General features: G+C 40.5%; 1 protein-coding gene across 18 annotated transcripts in view; it reads right to left on the bottom strand.

The window, feature by feature from the left end:
* The window catches only part of ATXN1 (ataxin 1), a 249,417-nt gene that overhangs the window by 74,852 nt on the left and 150,859 nt on the right, over positions 1–23,706 (bottom strand). For 14 of the 18 annotated variants that reach the window (XR_009154529.1, XM_058177821.1, XM_058177820.1 and 11 more), the window contains one exon: positions 17,851–17,948. The gene's annotated coding sequence lies outside the window, so the exon portion shown is untranslated. The remainder of the gene's footprint in view (positions 1–17,850; positions 17,949–23,706) is intronic. The other 4 variants (XM_058177828.1, XM_058177825.1, XM_058177830.1 and 1 more) reach the window with 3 other exon arrangements.

Here is a 23,706-nt window from a genome sequence, read left to right on the forward strand (position 1 = left end):
GGATCTTCCCCACGCACCCTGCACTGGCTTACTTCAGGGCCTCCGCAGCCAGACAATCCACACCCCGACCCCTGCCTTGCAGCGGCAGCACTTGCAGCCATGTGCAGCAGGAAGCCATGTGGCTGCTGGCCCACTTCTTCTGCTTGCTTGCAGCCACAATAGAGCAGGAGGCTAAGTGGTGTGTTGTGGCCGTGAGATGAGGCAGGTGTCAGGGCATGGATAGCCTGGCTGTGGGGGCCCCTGAAGTAAGTTGGTCCAGGGTGCATGGGGAAGATCCACCCCCCTGCTGGTGTTCATTGGCATAACACCAGCACATCGCTTGGCCTCCTGCTCCATTGTGGCTGCGAGCAAGCAGAAGAAGTGGGCCTCCTGTACATGGAAAAAAGAATAAGGCACTCCCCGAAAATAAGTCCTAGTGCTTATTTTGGGGCCCAAAAGAAAATTAGACCGGGTCCTATTTTCAGGGGAAACACAGATATCTATCAGCAACTCTTCAATCAGTCATTCTACACTCAGAGAAAAATAGATTGTCACAATATTCCCATCAATTCTATAACACTTCTTTAGTTTTGATATAGTCTGTAGTGCCCCTAAAACACCTTAGAAACTGACTTCTTGCTGAAAGTTATGAATAGAAGAAATTCAGCTGTTATTTTCACTAAAAATCTTCTCCTACATAAATGCATTTGCACAAAAGCACAACTGGGTTACCAAGAATGTGGATTCAGATCCCTAGAAAAATTCTGGTTAACTGTTAAGACCCAGGGTGTCACACGTTGTCAACTGGATAAAGCAACAGCTATTTTCAAGAGATAACTATTTTAGCTAAACATTTATTTGGAATTCTGCGTACCTAGCTATTCCTTTGTTTTCTACTTCACATTTTCTACTTCACATTTTCTACTTCACATTTTCTACTTCACATTTTCTACTTCACATTTTCTACTTCACATTTTCTACTTCACATTTTCTACTTCACATTTTCTACTTCACATTTTCTACTTCACATTTTCTACTTCACATTTTCTACTTCACATTTTCTACTTCACATTTTCTACTTCACATTTTCTACTTCACATTTTCTACTTCACATTTTCTACTTCACATTTTCTACTTCACATTTTCTACTTCACATTTTCTACTTCACATTTTCTACTTCACATTTTCTACTTCACATTTTCTACTTCACATTTTCTACTTCACATTTTCTACTTCACATTTTCTACTTCACATTTTCTACTTCACATTTTCTACTTCACATTTTCTACTTCACATTTTCTACTTCACATTTTCTACTTCACATTTTCTACTTCACATTTTCTACTTCACATTTTCTACTTCACATTTTCTACTTCACATTTTCTACTTCACATTTTCTACTTCACATTTTCTACTTCACATTTTCTACTTCACATTTTCTACTTCACATTTTCTACTTCACATTTTCTACTTCACATTTTCTACTTCACATTTTCTACTTCACATTTTCTACTTCACATTTTCTACTTCACATTTTCTACTTCACATTTTCTACTTCACATTTTCTACTTCACATTTTCTACTTCACATTTTCTACTTCACATTTTCTACTTCACATTTTCTACTTCACATTTTCTACTTCACATTTTGAAAAAGTGTTTAGAAGCGTAGCATCTTAACATATCAATATATGTACACAATAGAAAAAAATATGAAAATTAAAACAAAGGCATCTGGGAATTCAAAATAACAAGGACATGGAAAGGTTAATAGGAATTGATGGTAAAATTCATTTTCTTTTCCATAAAGTGATTAGATATAATATTCAAAAGTGCTATTCAGATATCTGATTATTAGCCTAGTTGGAAACTCTGGGAAATGAAAGATTTTACAAGAGGAATGGACATCAGCACTTATTAAGGCTTTAAATATATTAACAAGAAAAACAGGCGATTAAAATTAAAACCACTTTCAGTATTACTCCATCCTGAACAAATCCCTTTGAATATTCATTGCACTCATTCTTGGTTATCAAATTTAACTTTTGCTTTCAGTATAAGCTACAATTTTCAAGACAAAGAGCCTGCTTAAAATATACTGCAATATTTCAACCAGCAGCATTATCATAAACAACATTGTTATTGTTCTGTTGTCAACCCCATGTTATAACTCTAAAAACAAGAACATTATGCTAAGACAATTAATATTGAATCAAAGGGGCTAATGAGACAATGAAATGCAATCTAAAAATAGATCTCTTGGAAGTTGTTAAAATAACATTTTCATAATTTCCAGAAGTCAGGAAGAGAATCAAATAGCTTTGGTGTATCCATTGAATGGCTAATTCTTCTGTGCTAGAAGAATAAGAAGGGAGGTAACTTAAAATCCAAAGTAAATAAAGTGAGTAAAGGATAGAGTAGAGCACAGTAGATAGTAAAGTAAGTAAATAAAAAAGGATACCTATTTCTTTATTGATACTTCAAGCAAAACTTCAGCTTAGATAAAGTGAAAATGCCACCAGCTGAATAGAAATATTATGATAGGAAAAAGATTGGTGATGGGAACTATGAAACGATTAATAGTAGTGCAGATTCAGTAAATAGTCTGACAGTGTTGAGGAATTATTTGTTTAGCAGAGTGATGGCCTTCGGGAAAAACTGTTCTTGTGTCTAGTTGTTCTGGTGTGCAGTGCTCTATAGCGTCGTTTTGAGGGTAGGAGTTGAAACAGTTTATGTCCAGGATGCGAGGGATCTGCAAATATTTTCACGGCCCTCTTCTTGATTCGTGCAGTATACAGGTCCTCAATGGAAGGCAGGTTGGTAGCAATTATTTTTCTGCAGTTCTAATTATCCTCTGAAGTCTGTGTTTTTCTTGTTGGGTTGCAGAACCGAACCAGACAGTTATAGAGGTGCAAATGACAGACTCAATAATTCCTCTGTAGAATTGGATCAGCAGCTCCTTGGGCAGTTTGAGCTTACTGAGTTGGCGCAGAAAGAACATTCTTTGTTGTCCTTTTTAATGATGTTTTTGATGTTAGCTGTCCATTTGAGATCTTGCGATATGATAGAACCCAGAAATTTGAAGGTTTCTACTGTTGATACTGTGTTGTCAAGTATTGTGAGAGGTGGAAGTATGGAAGGGTTTTTCCTAAAGTCTACCACCATTTCTACGGTTTTGAGTGTGTTCAGTTCCAGATTGTTTTGGTTGCACCACAAGGCTAGTCGTTCGACCTCTTGTCTATATGCGGATTCGTCATTGTCTCGAATGAGACCAATCACTGTTGTGTCATCTGCGAACTTCAGTAGCTTAACTGATGGATCATTGGAGATGCAGTCATTGGTATACAGAGAGAAGAGAAGTGGGGAGAGCACACAGCCTTGGGGGGGCCCTGTGCTAATTGTACAGGTATTTGATGTGATCTTGCTTAGCTTCACCTGCTGCTTCCTGTTTGTTAGGAAGCTTGTGATGCACTTACAAGTCTGTTCCGTATCTGTAGCTGGTTTAGCTTAGTTAGAAGAATGTCTGGAATGATGGTATTGAATGCTGAACTAAAGTCTACAAAAAGGACCCTTGCATAGGTCTTTGGAGACTCAAGATGTTGTAGGATGTAGTGCAGAGCCATATTAACAGCATCATCTGTTGATCTATTTGCTCGGTATGCAAATTGCAAGGGGTCTAACAGCGGATCCGTGATGGTTTTCAGGTAGGAAAGCACTAGCCTTTCAAAGGTTTTCATGACTACAGATGTTAAAGCAACTGGTCTGTAGTCATTCAGTTCCTTGATGGTGGGCTTCTTCGGCACTGGGATGATGGTAGAGCGTTTGAAGCAAGAAGGAACATAACACATCTCTAGTGATTTATTGAAAATATGGGTGAAGATGGGGGCCAATTGGTCAGCACAGACTTTTAAGCAAGAAGGAGTTATCTTGTCTGGGCCTGGAGCTTTTCCTGGCTTTTGTCTGTGAAATAGGTCCTGCACTTCCTTTTCTGTGATCACTAGGGGTTGTGAACCCAATGAAATGGGGTCAGTTGTAGGAGGCTTGGCTGTTGTTGGTATGTCTGAGATGGGGAGATAGGTGGCTGTAGTTTCCTTTCAAACCTGCAGTAAAACTCATTCAGGTCATCTGCCAGTTGTTAGCTCAAAGGTTGGCATTTGCTATAGAAAGTCTATGGTTGTTGTAATTTCTATTCATATATGTTGGAGAAAGGAAACTTTTACAAACTTCCTTCATATCATACAGTATTAATAGAAGACTGAAATAATGGAGATGACATAAAGGAAACGAGAACCAAGGATCATATTGATTTGACTGGAAGTCACCCAAGACAAGAGAATACAGGAAGTCCATAAAATTACAGTTTTGAGTTTTGTTTTGATGTGGTGAAAGTAGCAAATTATAAACAGATAAATTATTGATACAAAGCAATACAGGTAGTCCTTGACTTACAACAGTTCATCTACTGATCCTTCAAAGTTACAACAGCACTGAAAAAAGTGACTTATGACCATTTTTCACACATATGATCTTTGTAGCATCCTCATGGTCACATGATAAAATTCAGATGCTTGGCAACTGGTTCATATTTATGAAGGCTGCAGTGTCCCAGGATCACGTGATCAGCTTTTGCAAACTTCTGACAAGCAAAGTCAATGGGGAATCCAGATTCACTTAACAATCATGTTACTACATTAAAAAAAATCTAATGATTCACTTAACAATTGTGTCAAAGAAAAGTTGTAAAATGGGGTGAAACTCACTTGTTTCACTTAGCATCATACATTTTGGGCTCAATTGTGGTTGTAAGTTGAGGACTACCTGTATATGGTTCCTGGTAATTTTATATGCCAATGTTCACGAAATAAAGCGAACTGTTATAAAATAGTCAGGAACATCTATTTTTCTATTGCAAAGTTTGAAGTATTAGAATTTGTTTCCTATAAAATAAGGTTGCAATTCTTCACAGAATATAGTTTTGAACCAGGGGATTTTGTGATTAGAAGATAGCTGATTAAACTGAGCCTCACTGAAAACAAGAGATTTACTGGAAATAGAGGAAGAAGTGCTGCTGGTGAACCATCCTTTCTGCTACCAACTGGCATCCTTGTCGTAGCTGCTGGATTCCATTGCTGGGTTGGCAAAAGTGTGCCCAAGACTGTTGGTCCTCAGAAACTTCAATCTGTTACCTGGTCACATTGACTCTGGGGCAGGTTAGGAGTACCAAAGCAATCATAAAGCAATCCCACTTTGATCTTGCAAGGTTGGTGTACTCTGGCTTCCTTCAAAAAACAACATCTACTACCAGGACCCTGGAAGCATACCTTCTTTGTAGTAGTGCCTATCCTGCCTACCCTACCCTAGGAATAAGGTTTACTCTGATGGTCACCATTATGTTATTATTCAGAAGAGTGGTGAAAACCTACCTTTCAATCCAGGTCTTTAGTGAGGGAGAGGGAGACCTTCACTGATATGCCTGCTATCTTTTATCTTTCATTGATTTTATTGTAATTTCTTTATTTACCGGTAATTGTTGAGAACCACACAGAACTGTTAGCAGTTGGGCAGTGTACAAGTTTCTAAATCATTACCATTTCTATTTCTATGTGAAATGGAGCTTGAAGAATTTGTCGTAGACATCTGAACATCAGTAGCACCTTGATATCACCTATCCAATTTATTTTTATTAGCTAAGAAACTACGTAAGACCAATAAATGTAGCCGTTTTCTTCTTCTATGTCTTCTTTCTAGCCTCTGTGGCATAGAACACTCTGAAATATTATTGGTATCCATAGCTGTAACTACAGTATCTAATATAATAAGAAATAAGACCCTTATTCTGATTGAAATAAACCTCTAATACCATGAAGTGCTCATAGGATACCCTAGACTTTCTACTCAAGACTTAAGGGTACAGCAGGTATTTTAGTAACAGAAGCATGCCTGGAGTAAGTGATAAGGAAACATACTATTCTCAACAGAATAGTTTTTCTCCAATAAAGATTGAATAGAATATGACTGCTTCCCTGTCATGCATCAGTAATAGTAAACTATTTTTGGACAGATGCCAAACACAGTAAATTGAAAAATGGGACTGTTTGGTTGGCATTACACGCTACTTAGTTCAAGTGTCTTATCATAGTTATTCCTACTTCAATTATTGTTAAGTTTCACAAAAATGTAAAATCCATTATCATCCATTTTTCTTTCCAACTGAATGTCTTGCAGACTGAAGTCTACAGTTTTCGTGGATGGATCATCCCCCAAGGCAATGCTGTTTGATAGTACTCAGCACAAATTACAGTGAAAGAACAGTTTCTGATAGTCACAATGCAGGTTAACTTCCACTATTTAAATCGGTTATGAAACCATAATCGAAGACTAGATCAAACTTCTCCATTTTCTTATAATAAATTGGATGACTATAATATTCCCGCAGGCTGGAATGAAAAGGAAGTGCAGTTAAAGATTTATCATATTGGAAAAGCTAATCTATAATCATAATTCTTTATTTGGATTTTAATACAAAATCTTTACACACAAAAAGGTTAAATACATTACAGCCTTGGGTATTTGCTCTCCCCCACTTTTTTTTAAACAGAATTTCTGCTGATTTAAAAGAAAAAAGAAAGCAAAATGAGGAACTCTACAATTATCCAGATTCAAAACTAAGATTTATCACTTGATTATAATTATATCTATTTAGGAATAGGACTAATTGACTGACTGACTTCCATAGGGCTTATGGCCAAAACACAATTTCCTAGAAACAGAATGTATTGTATTATTTTTTGAAGCAATGAGAAACTCAACATACAATTTTTTAAAAGGAAGGCTACACTTTCGATGCAATAAACAATTATTAGTTGACCCACATATTCCTTCCTGCATCTTACTTCAGGGGTAAAATATGTTCTTATTCTCACATTCCAAATCTATATAAATGAATATCAACTCTTTTGTTCTTAGATGGTTTGCGAATAAAGAACAAAAAAAGCAAGTTGCAATCCTGCATTTTTTCCCCACTGATTTACTTTGCCTATCATATCTATTTCAAAAGAATGAAAGCTCAGCATCTCTAGTAATCCTTGCTGTGTTAGGTTACCAAAGGACCTCAAAATAGCTGCTTTTAGAGTGGCTGTTATGAAAATATCAGAAGGTGGTGGTTCTGCAACGGAAGCACAAAATAGAAACCAATTAATAAAATATGCTAATAATAATTCATTGATGCTAAATATTACTTTGGCAAAGATCTTGAAGTCCTTTAACCCTACTGTACAGGTTGCCTTCTGCATTATGCCCATTTAAAGGAAAGCAACAGCTGTCTTCTGTGATTCTTAATCAAGAATAAGTCATTGCCTTTTCTAAACACATGTTGATCCCATCCCTAAATATATGAGCTGGTACACAGAAGTTTGTTGCTTATAAAAGAGAGACAAAATAATCTTTCAAAGCCTGTAATTCTGGGGAATAAAATAGATGCAAACAAGTTTAGAAGTTTTTGGAGTTTTGAATTGTGAGAAAATTTTTCGTTGCTTCTGTCAAGAAAAAGAGCTGACAATTCTCAAACAACTATACAATCATAAGTCAGAACTGCTCCCCACATTTCAAGTGGCCTGTAAAATGTAAACGAATTCATTGTTTAATGTTCTTGCATAAAGATTTTTGCCATACTCTCAGGATCCTATTGTTGACATACAGTTCTGATGAAATAATTAACAGGAACTCTCTAAGCCTAGGGAAAGGGAGTGTTATGAAATCTGCCAGTTAGTGCAAGAAGCAGCATGACACAAGCTTTATCCAGTCAATGACTGGACCTGCCAATCATTATGGATCAGTGCTTCCTAATAATTCTGGGTGTTGTACATTACAAGATATGGGGTTTTATTGACCAGTTTTAAACTACAATTCCCAGAGTTCCCTATAACAATGAACCTTTTCTTCTGAGGTACTTCGATCTGGAGATAAATCACACCTACAACTGAACAATGACTGGAAATGTAGATACCTTTGCTGTCACAGAAACCACTCTGTTTCAAACCAGTTTCTCCCTTCCACACAAGGCCTCTGGTGCAGGGGTCTCCAACCTTGGCAACTTTAAGCCTAGCGGACTTCAACTCCCAGAATTCTGGGAGTTGAAGTCCGCCAGGCTTAAAGTTGCCAAGGTTGGAGACCCCTGCTCTGGTGAACCAGGAGAGGGTTAAGAAAGAAAACTTTACCCCATCCCACCTCTTGTTAAGACTACCAAAAGGGAAACCAAACAAAATTTGGGGGGAATCAATAGATCAGTCTAGTTGAGGCAGATGCTAAACGATTCTAAGATTTAAACAAAAATGAACTTTATTAAAGGAGCCAAAACAAGGTAAGGTTAAACACACACATATACACAAAACACACATTTAAAAGGATATATAAAGCAACCTCGCCCCCCAACCCTAATGCAATTCCCTCTACAGTGGAACAACTCAATTTCCAACCTTGCCCAACGTAACACCCCTCCCCCGCCACCCAATCCAGATCTTTAACAACTCTCTTCAAAACCCAAAAACTATTCCCACCTCAAAACCTGAGAAGAAACCACTTCTTTTCCTTTATTGGCTCTTGGGGATCAGGAGACACCCTCCTAGCAGATAAGGTTGGTTTATTATAAAAAGAGCCAGCAGGTGCTCACTACACCTGTCAACAGATTATTGTTAAACCATTTTAATTCCATAATGTAAACAATCCAACAAGAACCAAGGGAGCCAGAAAGGAGGTAATCAACAGAATGCCAGACATTCTCAAAGAATTACTAAATTCTAGGACTAATAAATTGCATTAGCTATGGGTACAATTCCACAGTGTGTCCAAACTATTTTAAAGTGAACTTTGCAACATTTTAAAAAATACCACAGCAATAAAACTACTTATCAAATGGAAATACTTTAGCCCTGCTTTGTGAACAGCTCCTGAGAAAAACCCTTCATTTTCTGTTCGAAATGTAATTGAAAAAAATCTTTTTTCTCAATTCTCTTAGAATTAGATTTGTTGATATACTACTCTAAAATCTAATACTGGTTACAAGTGGTCTTCATTATTTGCTGTTCCAGCCTGCCAACGGCACATTAAAAAAACCCTGCATAATTATACCTTGAAAAGAAGTGTAGTACACATCTGGAAATGTTGATCTGCCATGACATACAGGCAGAACATAACAATAACAACAGATTTTAAAAAAACTTTCCACAGATAATCAGGTATCCTTTAAAAAAAACATGGTTATGTAAAACCATATGGAATGGCACTGTCGATAAGTTCTTTATGCATATTACAGAAGATTTAACTAAATACCAAGGAGCTGAATGCAATCTCTTCAATATGGAGTTTTGGATATGGAAACAGCCAGGAATGTCACTAAGTAATTATCTAAGTATAGATAATCTAATCTATATTACCTAGATGTTACCAAGGTGAAATAAAATTGTAATCTCTTATACAATGAGTGCACAAATATTTTTCCTTCTTAAGGGTTTTTTTTTCCCTATGGAAATTGGGAGGTGGGGAGAAAGAGGTGAAAAAGAAAAGCCTCTTGGAAAGCGGAGAAATACGGCAAGAACAAACAATTTCTCCCCCCGCCCCTCCCGGCGCCGTCCTTCTCTCCCGCCAGTCACATGGTTCAGTTTTTTTCCAGGCTAACTATACTTTATGCTTTCACTTCCCGAGTGAACATTGTAAAGTAAACAGTGAGCAACAGTGAGCAAAATTACGGTAATCTCCTCTGCCAAATCTATTCCCAAACCTCCCCCAACACCTCCGCTCCACAAAGGCAAGAAATGAACGCCGAATCCGAGAGGGGGCAGGAGGAGGAGGAGGAGGAGGAGAGATGGGGCATTGCAAGCTAGGGTGGGAAGAAGGAGGAGGAAGAAGAAGGAGGCAAAAGAAACCGACCTCGCAGATCAGCAAATTAGCTTTCCTTCTCCAAACCAATTTTTTTAAAAACCCGTTCTACCCAGAGCAAATGGCAAATAAGCAGCCTGCTTTGAGTCTGATTATTGTTTCACGGTGGTTGCCCTCTCTGATCTCCTTGTACATGACAAGGCACCTCTAACCCAGCGCTTTGTGTTTGTTATTGGTAATTCTCCTCTCCTTCTTCCATTGGAGTCCTCTCCCTTTCTTTCCGAACGGGCGGGGCGATTTACCTTCTCTGCCTCTTTTATTTTCCTGGAGGTGGAGGTGTATTCCTAAGGATGCCTTCAGTGCTGGGGAAGGAGCCGATCCATGGAGGGAGGGGGCGACGCTGCCGAGAAGCCGCTGCTTACAGAGAGCGAAGAGCCAGGAGACCTTGGCATAGGTGGGCGGCTGGTGTAAGGCAGGGCAGAACCTTGACCCGCAAGGATCCCGGGAGGTGGGGACGAAAGAGAGGCAGAGAAGGAGGAGGAAGGAAAAGAAAAAGAAAAGGGGAGTGAAAATAAGAGCAGTCCGAGCAATAAATAAATAAATAAATAAAACTACTTATCAAATGGAAATACTTTAGCCCTGCTTTGTGAACAGCTCCTGAGAAAAACCCTTCATTTTCTGTTCGAAATGTAATTGAAAAAAATCTTTTTTCTCAATTCTCTTAGAATTAGATTTGTTGATATACTACTCTAAAATCTAATACTGGTTACAAGTGGTCTTCATTATTTGCTGTTCCAGCCTGCCAACGGCACATTAAAAAAACCCTGCATAATTATACCTTGAAAAGAAGTGTAGTACACATCTGGAAATGTTGATCTGCCATGACATACAGGCAGAACATAACAATAACAACAGATTTTAAAAAAACTTTCCACAGATAATCAGGTATCCTTTAAAAAAAACATGGTTATGTAAAACCATATGGAATGGCACTGTCGATAAGTTCTTTATGCATATTACAGAAGATTTAACTAAATACCAAGGAGCTGAATGCAATCTCTTCAATATGGAGTTTTGGATATGGAAACAGCCAGGAATGTCACTAAGTAATTATCTAAGTATAGATAATCTAATCTATATTACCTAGATGTTACCAAGGTGAAATAAAATTGTAATCTCTTATACAATGAGTGCACAAATATTTTTCCTTCTTAAGGGTTAATACTTGCATATATCACTCTTATATAGGAAGATAGAGTTGCATATATTTTTCTAAACTGAACCAGATTCCTAATTAGTAATGGGCAATTGCTAAATGATCTTTGGGTGTCTTTTCAAAATCTTCCAGTTCTAACCGATTAATAGGCTAGAGTTTATAAATGATAAAGCCATGTATACTGAGAACTGTTAGCAAACTACTACCCTAAAGCAAAGCCCATCATCACCCCTTGCCATTTAAATATTATGGAAAAACCAAAAACAATCTTTAGGGTTACCTGTGCAGTTCAATCCTAAGAATATTTCTTTAAGTGTTTCCTATCAAAAAGGAAGGTCACATAAAACAATAGCCAAACAAGTTTGATCCTGTATAATTTTACAAAGAAATGCAGTGTTAACTTATTGTCAAGTTTGTTTTTTGAGAATGGTCACCTATCATAATTCTAAATTGAAGTTACCGTATATACTCGAGTCTACCCTTGCAGAGCCGACCCAGGGAGAGGGTTTTTTGCCCTCGGGAACAGCTGGGCCGGCAGGACGAGCCCAAATGCTGCCGGCATGTTTTGCCAGCTCGGCCGGCCTGCTTTGGGCGGCGGCTGGCCTCCGGCGCTTCCGCCGCTTTTGATGGCGGCGGCGGTGGTCGGCGGAGGGGCGGGGCGGAGGGCGTTGTCACTCGCCCTCCTGAGTGCCGGCTGGGGAGCCCGGATTGGCTCCTGACCCCCAGCCGGCACTTCACGGCGGCCTCCGCCGCCGCACTCAATTTCGCCGGAGAGGAGGGCGAGGACAAACGCCTTCGGGCGAGAGTGACAAACAAATAGAGTTCTTCGCTTGGCGTTGTCACTCGCCTCCTCTCGAAATTGAGTGCGGCGGCAGGGTGGGGAGGCCGGCTGGGGAGCCCGGGATTGGCTCCTGACCCCCAGCCGCACTTCACGGCGGCCTCCCCCGCCGCCGCACTCAATTTCGCCGGAGAGGAGGGCGAGAGACAAACGCCTTCATGGGCGAGAGTGACAAACAATAGAGTTCTTCGCTTGGCGTTGTCACCTCGCCTCCTCTCGCCTCGGAGGCGGCGGCAGGGTGGGGAGGCCGCGTGAGTGCCGGCTGGGGAGCCCGGGATTGGCTCCTGGACTCCCCAGCCGGCACTTCACGGCGGCCTCCGCCGCCGCACTCAATTTCGCCGGAGAGGAGGGCGAGAGGACAAACGCCTTCGGGCGAGAGTGACAAACAATAGAGTTCTTCGCTTGGCGTTGTCACTCGCCTCCTCTCGCCTCGGAGGCGGCGGCAGGGTGGGGAGGCCGCGTGAAGTGCCGGCTGGGGAGCCCGGATTGGCTCCTGGACCCCCAGCCGGCACTTCACGGCGGCCTCCCCCGCCGCCGCACTCAATTTCGCCGGAGAGGAGGGCGAGAGACAAACGCCTTCATGGGCGAGAGTGACAAACAAATAGAGTTCTTCGCTTGGCGTTGTCACTCGCCTCCTCTCGCCTCGGAGGGGCGGAGGCGGCGGCAGGTGCCGAGTGCCGGCTGGGGAGCCCGGGATTGGCTCCTGACCCCCAGCCGGCACTTCACGGCGGCCTCCGCCGCCGCACTCAATTTCGGCCGAGAGGAGGGCGAGAGACAAACGCCTTCATGGGCGAGAGTGACAAACAATAGAGTTCTTCGCTTGGCGTTGTCACCTCGCCTCCTCTCGCCTCGGAGGCGGCGGCAGGGTGGGGAGGCCGCGTGAGTGCCGGCTGGGGAGCCCGGGATTGGCTCCTGGACTCCCCAGCCGGCACTTCACGGCGGCCTCCGCCGCCGCACTCAATTTCGCCGGAGAGGAGGGCGAGAGGACAAACGCCTTCATGGGCGAGAGTGACAAACAATAGAGTTCTTCGCTTGGCGTTGTCACCTCGCTCTCGAAAGTGAGGCGGCGGCAGGGTGGGGAGGCCGTGAAGTGCCGGCTGGGGAGCCCGGGATTGGCTCCTGACTCCCCAGCCGGCACTTCACGGCGGCCTCCGCCGCCGCACTCAATTTCGCCGGAGAGGAGGGCGAGGACAAACGCCTTCGCTGGGCGAGAGTGACAAACAAATAGAGTTCTTCGCTTGGCGTTGTCACTCGCCTCCTCTCGAAAGTCGGCTGAGGCGGCGGCAGGGTGGGGAGGCCGTGAAGTGCCGGCTGGGGAGCCCGGATTGGCTCCTGGACTCCCCAGCCGGCACTTCACGGCGGCCTCCCCCGCCGCCTCGCACTCAATTTCGCCGGAGAGGAGGGCGAGGGTGACAACGCCCCTCCGCCCCACCGCGGGCAAGAGGAGGACGAGTGAGAGGCGAAAATGTCGAACGCCCCTCCGCCCCTCCGCCGACCACCGCCGCCGCCGCCATCAAAAGCGGCGGAAGAAAACGCCGAGGCCAGCCACCGCCCAAAACGAGCCGGCCGAGCTGGCAAAGCATGCCGGCAGCATTTGGGCTCGCCCTGCCGGCACTTCAATCCCGGCTCCCCAGCCGGCACTTCACGGCGGCCTCCCCACCCACCCACCCACCCCACTGCCGCGCACTCAATTTCGCCGGAGAGGACGGCGAGTGTGTCAAACGCCAAGGCGAGAAGAACTCTCTTTATTTGCTTGTCACTCGCCTCCTCTTACTGCCTCCTCTCGCCTCGGAGGGGCGGAGGGGCGTTGTCACTAATACATCCCAATAAAATGCAAAGGTTTCAAAGCATGTTTTGGAAAAGCAGCGAGGATGGGGAGAATGCTGCCTTGAATGTGAAAGAAACGTGGAAAACTCCAACTACAGTATAAAAAAAAACATTTGCACTCAGTACTTTTTATTTTATTTTATTTTTGCCAAGTTTTCCCAGGGTTTTTTTTCCCCTATGGAAATTGGGAGGTGGGGAGAAAGAGGTGAAAAAGAAAAGCCTCTTGGAAAGCGGAGAAATACGGCAAGAACAAACAATTTCTCCCCCCGCCCCTCCCGGCGCCGTCCTTCTCTCCCGCCAGTCACACGGTTCAGGTTTTTTCCAGGGTAACTATACTTATGCTTCACTTCCCGAGTGAACATTGTAAAGTAAACAGTGAGCAACAGTGAGCAAAATTACGGTAATCTCCTCTGCCAAATCTATTCCCAAACCTCCCCCAACACCTCCGCTCCACAAAGGCAAGAAATGAACGCCGAATCCGAGAGGGGGGCAGGAGGAGGAGGAGGAGGAGGAGGAGAGATGGGGGCATTGCAAGCTAGGGTGGGAAGAAGGAGGAGGAAGAAGAAGGGAGGCAAAAGAAACCGACCCTCGCGCAGATCAGCAAATTAGCTTTCCTTCTCCAAACCAATTTTTTTTTTTAAAAAAAACCCGTTCTACCCAGAGCAAATGGCAAATAAGCAGCCCGTTTGAGTCTGATTATTGTTTCATGGTGGTTGCCCTCTCTGATCTCCTTGTACATGACAAGGCACCTCTAACCCAGCGCTTTGTGTTTGTTATTGGTAATTCTCCTCTCCCTTCTTCCATTGGAGTCCTCTCCCCTTTCTTTCCGAACGGGGCGGGCGATTTACCTTCTCTGCCTCTTTTTATTTTCCTGGAGGTGGAGGTGTATTCCTAAGGATGCCTTCAGTGCTGGGGAAGGAGCCGATCCATGGAGGGGAGGGGGGCGACGCTGCCGAGAAGCCGCTGCTTACAGAGGCGAAAGAGCCAGGAGACCTTGGCATAGGTGGGCGGCTGGTGTAAGGCAGGGCAGAACCTTGACCCGCAAGGATCCCGGGAGGTGGGGACGAAGAGAGGCAGAGAAGGAGGAGGAGGAAGGAAAAGAAAAGAAAGGGGAGTGAAAATAAGAGCAGTCCGAGCAATAAATAAATATTGCTGGGCTGCTTTCCAAAATCCTCAGCACGGAACTAAAAGTTGCAAGTGTTTTGTGAGTTCAAACAGTCCCTTCAGACTAACACGTTTCATTAAAAGATACAAAGTTTGGTAAACTGAAGCTCGCTCTGTCCAATGCAAAAATCATCATCATCATATAATAATAATAATAATAATAATAATAATAATAATAATAATAATAATAATAATAATAATAATAATAATAATAATAATAATAATTGTATACCGCCCTTCTCCCATATATTTGTAATATTAGCAGGAAGGGTTACAGCAAGGAAAATCAATACAACCCGTTCTAAGCCGAAAACACATTTATATAAAGAGACCTGAAAACGTATTTGTATAGAAACAAATGTACGGTATTTGTCTCTTGTGATGATGTGTTGCAGGGTTGCCTTAAATTGCTGTGTGATAGTTACAGCATTTCCAGAAAACACAGACTGGAAAAGAAAAGAAAAGGGAACGGTAGGGAATGAAAATGGATGACTGTGTCATCCATATCATCAACCTTTTGTGAAGTGTATTGGGAAGCAACTTTTAAAATAAGACCTTTTCTTGATCGCTCCTTATTAAAAAGGGGCATTTGTTACTCTCGCCTCCTCTCGCCTCTTGGCGCTTGACACACTCGCCTCCTCTCACTCGCCTCTTTTCGCCTTTGGAAAAGATAGCTTGCCGGTCCATGGGTCTCTTTGGACAGCTTTCTGGGGGTGATGGTTTCCTGATGGCAGTTGACGTCGTAATAATTTTTTTTTCCTGTTAGGAATGGATCCCAGTACTTCTAATCCTGGACCATCAAAACAAAAACGCAGGTCATACGAAGCTGCTTTCAAACTTAAGGTTGTGTCAAGAGCAGAAGAAAGCAATAACAGTATTGCAAGTAGGGAATTTTGTGTTGATGAAAAACAAGTAAGGGAGTGGCGGAAAATGAAAGCTGACTTGGAAAAGCTTCCAAAGGCAAAAAAAGCTCGACGTGGTTTAACGAGTCCATTTGGGGCTCTAGAGACTGAATTGCATGAATGGGTTATGGAGTGTCGTCAAAATGGTTACTGTGTAACACGTATGGGAATTCGCTTACGTGCCCTTCAAATGGCTAAAGAAGAAAAATTTAAAGTACCAGGCACTGAAAAATTTGTTGCATCAGCAGGATGGTGTACCCGCTTCATGAATAGGTTTGGCCTATGTTTGCGGCAAAGAACAAAGATTGCACAGAAGCTGCCAAAAGACCTTGATGAAAAAGTGATGTCATTCCATTCATTCATCATAAAACAAAGAAGGATCCATAACTATGACCTTCAAGATATTGGAAATATGGATGAAACGCCTATGACCTTTGATCTTCCAAGCAACAGAACTGTGGCAAGTTTGGGAGACAAAACAATTTTACTAAGAACCACAGGAAATGAAAACCATTTCACAGTCGTTCTGTCATGTTTGGCTAATGGAACCAAGCTGAGGCCTGTTATTATTTTTAAAAGAAAGACCTTGCCTAAAAGGTAAAATTCGCCACGAATTACAGTGCGTGCACATGTTAAAGGCTGGATGGATGAAGATGGAACAAAAAATGGCTGGAAGAAATTTGGAGCAGACGACCAGGAGCAGCCTTAAAGAAAAACCATCACTGTTAGTTTGGGATATGTTCAGAGCCCACATATCTGATGACATAAAAAAATTGGCAAAGTCATCTCAAGTCACTTTGGCCGTTATTCCAGGTGGGCTTACATCTGTATTGCAGCCCCTAGATGTCAGTTTAAATAAACCTTTCAAGGACCGTGTCGAAGGATGTGGCATGAATGGATGACATCTGGTCAAGCTCAACTGACAAAAGTTGGAAATCTGAGAAAGCCAGACATACAACTAATAGCACAGTGGGTTCGTGATGCATGGGAAGATATTCCAGAGGACATGGTGCAACGTGCCTTCAAGAAATGTGGCATTAGTAATGCTATGGATGGCAGTGAAGACAGCGCATTGTATGAGGGTGACAGCAGTGATGGTGGCGACTGTGAACTCAGTGATGATGACAACGATATGCGGATAACATCACAGACGCTGAAGTAGCTGAAGCTCTGTTTGGACAAACAGATGATGAGGAGGAGAGTTTTGAGGGATTTTAGCTCTCGTTAGCTTGGTTGCTGTTACTTTTAAAGATACTGTATTTTTGATACCATATTCTTTTTGGGGACCCCCTTTTGCACTTTTATTGTTTTTCGTTCAAATAAATATTCATGTTATTTTACTTGGCTCTATCTTTATTTTTTACATTGACCAGTAGCTGCCTCATTTCCCACCCTCGGCTTATACTCGAGTCAATAGTTTTTCCCAGTTTTTGTGGTAAAATTAGGTACCTCGGCTTATATTCGGGTCGGCTTATACTCGAGTATATACGGTACTTGCAAATTGCATTGAATTTAGGTCCAAAATAAATATGTGAGTCTAGAATTACTTCTATGAACGTCCTCTTCTGAATAATGTTGTAGAATTGAATAATATTGAGGAAATAAATGTTCATTTTGACAGCTAAGACAAGCACAAAATTTATAATACATACTTTGTCACACCTTCCTTTGAAGACTTTATTGTTGAAATATACTGGTAATATTCTTCAACTAACATAATGTATGTTTGGATAAGATTTCAAGTATTATTTCTCTTCTCTTTAACAGAGCTGTCCAAAAGATAGATTTGGGAATATTTAAAATATATAACTGTAACAATTCTCTTGGTTACTCATATACAAATACCTTTCATAAAGACCATCATGACATTAGAAACAAACTGCTATATTAGTGTCTAAGCCACGTCCTCTGCATGTTGCCAAATCATTGAAGTTTATTATCATGGGTAAGTAAGTGAAATGTAGCCTCTGTCCTCCTTCTGATTCAGATGACCTAATGCCAAATATAGTTACAAAGGCAGTATTCAAAACCATTATTGTATAGTTTACTCACACCATTCACTGCTGTCTTCTGGATACCCCCAGATTATGCTTCCCCTTGCAGAATTTGCAGATGTTACTGGATCGCTGACAGGTCCATCAATAGTGCTTCTTTCAAATAAAAAATTAAAGAGTAGTGAGAAATAAGGCAAGGAAAAGTATCATATTATAAAATAGCAAAGTTTCAAAACTTTGCTATAAAAAAAATTAATAAAAAAATTAATGGAGTTTGAATAACTGGAATGGAAGACTCACTTCTAAGTATTTTTAGTTTCAAAAAGCACAAACTATGCTGTATTAATTTACAATTTCTAATCCCCTCCTTTTTTTGTTTCCTACTTTCAAATGTATTTTAAAAACACATTTATCTGTATATCAATTTGTGTGTATAGCTGTAACTCAGCAAAGAAATCTACAAGGATAGCTTCATAATTTCTGTATGTATTCCTTCATTTAATATATATGATTTAAAAAGTCTACCAATATACAAAACTATGCACAGTCAGAATTGTTTGGAGGCCAGGTAACATTGTAAAATTTTCATCCATATTTCATCAATACACTGTACAATTCTACTGTGATGTGAACATTTCTATTTGTATGTAATTTATACTTGCTATTTAAAAACACAAATACAAACTATAATTTGCAACATTATTTAAGAAGTATTCAATACAGCATGCTCACTGATTCCTACCTTGAATCTCTAATAAGGAACATTCTGTATGGCATTTTTCACATGATCTGACCTAATTTTAATAGATTAATTTTTTGCTTTCTCCTTATACAAAATATAAGATTTTTTACTGCTGAATATATCAAAACCTTCCAAAAGTTAAAGTAGAAATTAACCCTCAGCTCATGTCAAATTATTTTCTCTGAAATACAAGCACACTGGAAAGCTTAAAGCAAAAAGTTCTACATTTACAGTTTTTTTTTCCGAACGGGGGCTGTGAGTTCATAGCTAAACGTACTGTAGAGGCAATCTGCAGTTAAACTGAATAGTAAGTCTATTACTTTCTAGGTAGTCAAAATTTATGAACCTAAAAGCCCATATTACATCCTTTCACCACTAGTTAAATTAGCCTAGTACATCTATTCTGAACAGATTTAGAAAACATAATGGGAATACTTAAAACATGAGTTGTTAAGATATCTATTGATCTGAGAGAGGGAAAAGAATACTAGGCCCAGATAAGAGCCTCAACGAAAATACTACAACCTGCATGCTGTAATATCAGGATTATATCTGGCATGGCATGGAAGAACTGTCTAATTATATTTCTAGTTGGCTTGACTTGAAAAAGTATTTGGTAAAAAGTAAGACAGAAAAAGAGCACATTCCTTTGATCGAGGACTGATTTCTTGTCTCCTTCTCTTACTGCTCTTGTCCCAAAGATACCCTCAATGGCAACTCATGTCAAAGATCATCTGTCTGCTATCTAAATAAATCTCTGATTCAATTGATTGTAGCACCCTCTGCTAGATAACATCTCCTTTTGAATCAGAAGCAAGCAAACAAATGGAAGAGGATACATTTACTCATCGTCGATTGCTAAATCTGATGTTTCTGAAAATAATTATCTCAATCTAGTCAATCTAAATTTGATTTCTTTAACAAATGCTTCATCACTACTTCAAGAGGCATTTATTCCTCCAAAGTCCTTATCTCCAAATCAATTCTGGTAGTTTTCAATAGTTAGGAAGTTAGGAAGAAGTAGTTAGGAAGTCTGTCCATCCTCATCAGAAGTGGCACTCAGCCGGTTTGGACCGGTTTGCCCTAACCGGTAGCAGAAATTGCGGGTGGGCCAACCCATCCGCCCCGGCCCTATGCCATCCCATTTATGCACATTTTTGAAGCCGGGCACATGCACGGAAGGCACACACATGAGCAAAGTGCATGCACGGAAGGCCGGGCGCATGTGCAGAAGGCAGGCAGGCACGCACGCGAACTTGGGGTGTGCACGCATGAAAAGAGCATGCGCATGTGTGGCGAACAAGTAGTAACATAATGTGAAACTTACCACTGATCCTCATAGATTATAAAAACCCTATGAAATTCTTTTCAGTATCACTCAAGTATCACCCTAGCCCTACAGTTACTCTCTCTATGAATTTTACACCCTCTTGGCACTATTACTACAAGTCTCCAAACATGTCATAATTAATTCTGTCTATATTAGGTTTTGGATTTTATGCAGTCATATTGCAGTGACAAGGATATCAAATGTACTTATTATTCAATTTCATTGTTTTATACAGGTTGGTCTCACTTTATGCCAGAGTCACATTCCCTGAAAATTTCACATTAAGCAATTCACATAAATCAAGACATTGAACTAGGATAAAAAATTGAGTTTTGGGGCATGATATCAAATTTTGTAGCCCACTGTAGCCCATAAATGTTGTCATATATTTTTAGAGCACTATTCTCAAGCACTACATTACTCAACTACATTTTCTTCCCAGTCTCTGTGTATAGTAAAAGCATTTTTCCCACAGCTGGATTTCTAATGTGCTTGGTATTCATAGCAGAAAGAGGCAGAATGTATCACAACAGTATGAATTTTATTAGAATTCTTTATTATGTCAGGCCCAGTAGATTTGTCCAAGTGAAAAGAATATCTTAGGGCTAAGAATCTTTCACCAGCTTCTGTGTGATGCAACATTTCCCCTTTTGTTTCTAGTATTAGAGAGGTTCTTTTCTTTGGATAAGACATTATTTTGATCTAGTAGTAGCTATTGCAGGTAAACCAGTAAATGGGAAACAGGATACAACTAGAACAATCTCACAATATAATGCTAAATGTGCTTTGATGGTTTCAGCAGGAAAATGTTCAAATAGTTTTATGTGGGAAGAAGCATTTATTGCAGAAATTGCAATAGCCTTTGCTTTTTCATACAAAGCAAATTCTTAGATTAAAATAATCGATCCCTTAATAGGGAATTTGCGCTAAGCGAGGAAACCTGCATTTGTTTAGTTTCAATTTTAAGAGTTATTCTGTATTATTTCTATTTCAAAAAAGTTTGGAATATTTTAAACAAGCACATATATAGGTAGTTCTCGACTTACAACCATTTGTTAAGAAATTATTCGAGGTTACAACGGCACTGAAAAAAGCGATTTAAGACCGTTTTACACACTTACGACGTTGCAGCATCCCTACAGTCACATGAGCAAAATTCAGATGCTTGGCAACTGACTCCTATTTATGACGGTTGCAGGGTCCCATGGTCACGATCACCTTTTGTGACCTTCTAACAAACGAAGTCAATGGAAAAGCCAGATTCCCTTAATGAACCTGTTACTAACTTAAACTGCAGTGATTCATTTACTGTGGCAAGAAAGGTTCTACAATGGGGCAAAATTCACTGAACAAATGTCTTACATAGCAACAGAAACCTTTGGCCTCAACTGTGGTTGTAAGTTGAGGACCATCTGTATTCCTGGAATACAATCCAGGAATTGTCTCATTTTGAAAACAAATTAAGTAGTCTGTGCCTTTAAAAATTATACCATAACTTAAATCATACAACCAAAATTTCAACATAACTACAGTTTTTCTTGCCTGGCATTATTTAAAAAAATATCTAAATTTTTAAAAAAGTTACTAATTTTCAAATAACAATTTGAACCTGTTGCAGATTTTATTCTTAAACAATGTTTCACAATGATCGTATTTAAAATACAAATAAATAAGAGTCCTGTCACTTCTCGCAACATTTTTAATCAGCTTGAACAAAAATACTTTGTAAGTGTCCACAACACTTTTTCTACTTTATCTTGCTTATAATTACATTTTTAATCATCTATTTGTTTGAAAATATGATTGACTTCCTCTTTGTTTAACATGGAATAAACTTATACAGAATCCTTCTTTTCAATGAGACTGGGATGAGTAAAAATCATGGTTTTATTCAAGTATCTTTCTCTCTCTTTCCTCTGTTATTAATCAAGAACCAGTTTAATCAAGGAAGGAACCAACCTAGAAATAAGGAGAAATTTCCTGACAGTTAGAACAATTAATCAGTGAAATGGCTTGCGTTCAGAAATTGTGGGTGTTCCATCACTGTAGGTTTTAAAGAAGAGCGTGGACAACCATTTGTCTGGAATGGTATAGGGCAGGACTGTCTAACTTGCGGCATGCGGGCTAGATGCATCATGCGCTGGCCACTCCCACACCCTGTTTAGCGAAGGAAGGGGAAGTCACAATAAGTCATGTGACTTCACTGCCATGAAGACGCAAGTTTGACACTCCTGGTATAGGGTTTCCTGCTTGAGCAAGGGGGTTGGACTAGAAGAACTCCAAGGTCCCTTCCAACTCTGTATTTTGTTCTTCCTAAGGACCTGCATAGGCTTGCTAATTTGTTTTCTTTCCTTTTTCTCTCCACCAGTTTTTCTCTTTGCAGTTCATTGCACAGAGCAAAGTTGGTGTTGCTCTCCTTAGCACCTGTCTTTACTCTTTTCTCTTAGTCTACAGCTGAAGGAAGCCTGCTGTTCTGTAGTATTATCTCTTTTAAGAAGCTATTGTAACCTCTCCAATTAAACTGCCCTCTGCTCAAGAAACAAAAGGCATTATTCAGCAAGTCTATCCTTCAAAATTGAAACCTTTGATGCTTTTTATTGAAACAATCACTTATTAAAATACCAGATGTAAACAGAAAAATTCTGAATAAAAAATAAGCCCTATCTGCATTATCCTACTTTAAAAATTTAGCACTTTCTCTAGAAAATGCAGATTGTTTTTTTTTTTAAAAAGGACAAGCTAATAGGAGCTATGAGCCAAGTTTTGTAATACACACATTATGGGGGATGTCTCATTGTTTCAAAGACTAGTACCCAAATGTGTTTTCATAAATATGTGGCAACCTTTTTAAAGGGGAAATTCAGAAAATGTAAGATAGCAAAATGAATGCTTTGCACACTGAAGTAAGCTCACACTGAAGTCAATTGCTTGCCTATTTGATTTCCACTTGGGAAAGCATACCTAATGTGCCTGAAGCAGCATCTCAAAATGCACTAACTTGTGTCATAGCAGCCTATTATATTAATAGCTGCAAAGAAGGGTCCAAACTACATATAAAAGACATTAGAATCAGGGCAAAATCAGAATGATGCATGGATAACAGTCAGTAAGTAAAGGCCAGTTAAGATGCTAGGCTATACCCCCACCCCCCTTGCTTGCATTATCATCTCAAAACCTTTTTAGATTTGTACCTAATATAAATCTACCAGGTTCAACTCCTGTTTTACTGCTGAGTTTCCTCCATACCATTGCAAGCCAGCACTCCCTGTATCTAGTTAACTTCAAGGATAGACAACAGCAACTGCTGATGCCTTGCCTCTGTCTTCTTCCCTTGTTGCTGCTCATCCCACATGGCAAAGGGGAAAAAAAACTGTTTAAACACCATTGTCTGAAGGCTGAGATAAGAAAACTGCTCCTCCTGCAACTGTGAAGGATGGGAGATAGGGAAAGGTGGGAAGAGATGAAACCTGAGCATTGGGGATGAAAGGGGATACCTCCTGCATCAAATTTCCAGAAGAAACATTTCACAGTGTTTTTCTAGAACTGAACCAATAGCTGATTGGCTCCTAGGAAGACCATGATGCCATGGGGATACAATGTGATAAGGCGCCAATATCAACCTTTTACGATTCCTATATGAATAAGGGGCCTTGGACAAGTGACAGAATGGAAAGGTATTTTCAAACAATCCCACCAAAGATGATTGGGACAAAAATGAGTTTTATTTTCTATCTCTTCCCATTCTTTTAAGGCCCTCTATCTTTCTATGAGATACAACCAAAAATATTACAAAATTCAAGGATATTTTGGGTGTGTGTGTAACTTTCACATCATACTACCAA

This window comes from Ahaetulla prasina, chromosome 3, assembly GCF_028640845.1.
Source record: "Ahaetulla prasina isolate Xishuangbanna chromosome 3, ASM2864084v1, whole genome shotgun sequence".
In the NCBI taxonomy this organism is placed as follows: domain Eukaryota; kingdom Metazoa; phylum Chordata; class Lepidosauria; order Squamata; family Colubridae; genus Ahaetulla; species Ahaetulla prasina.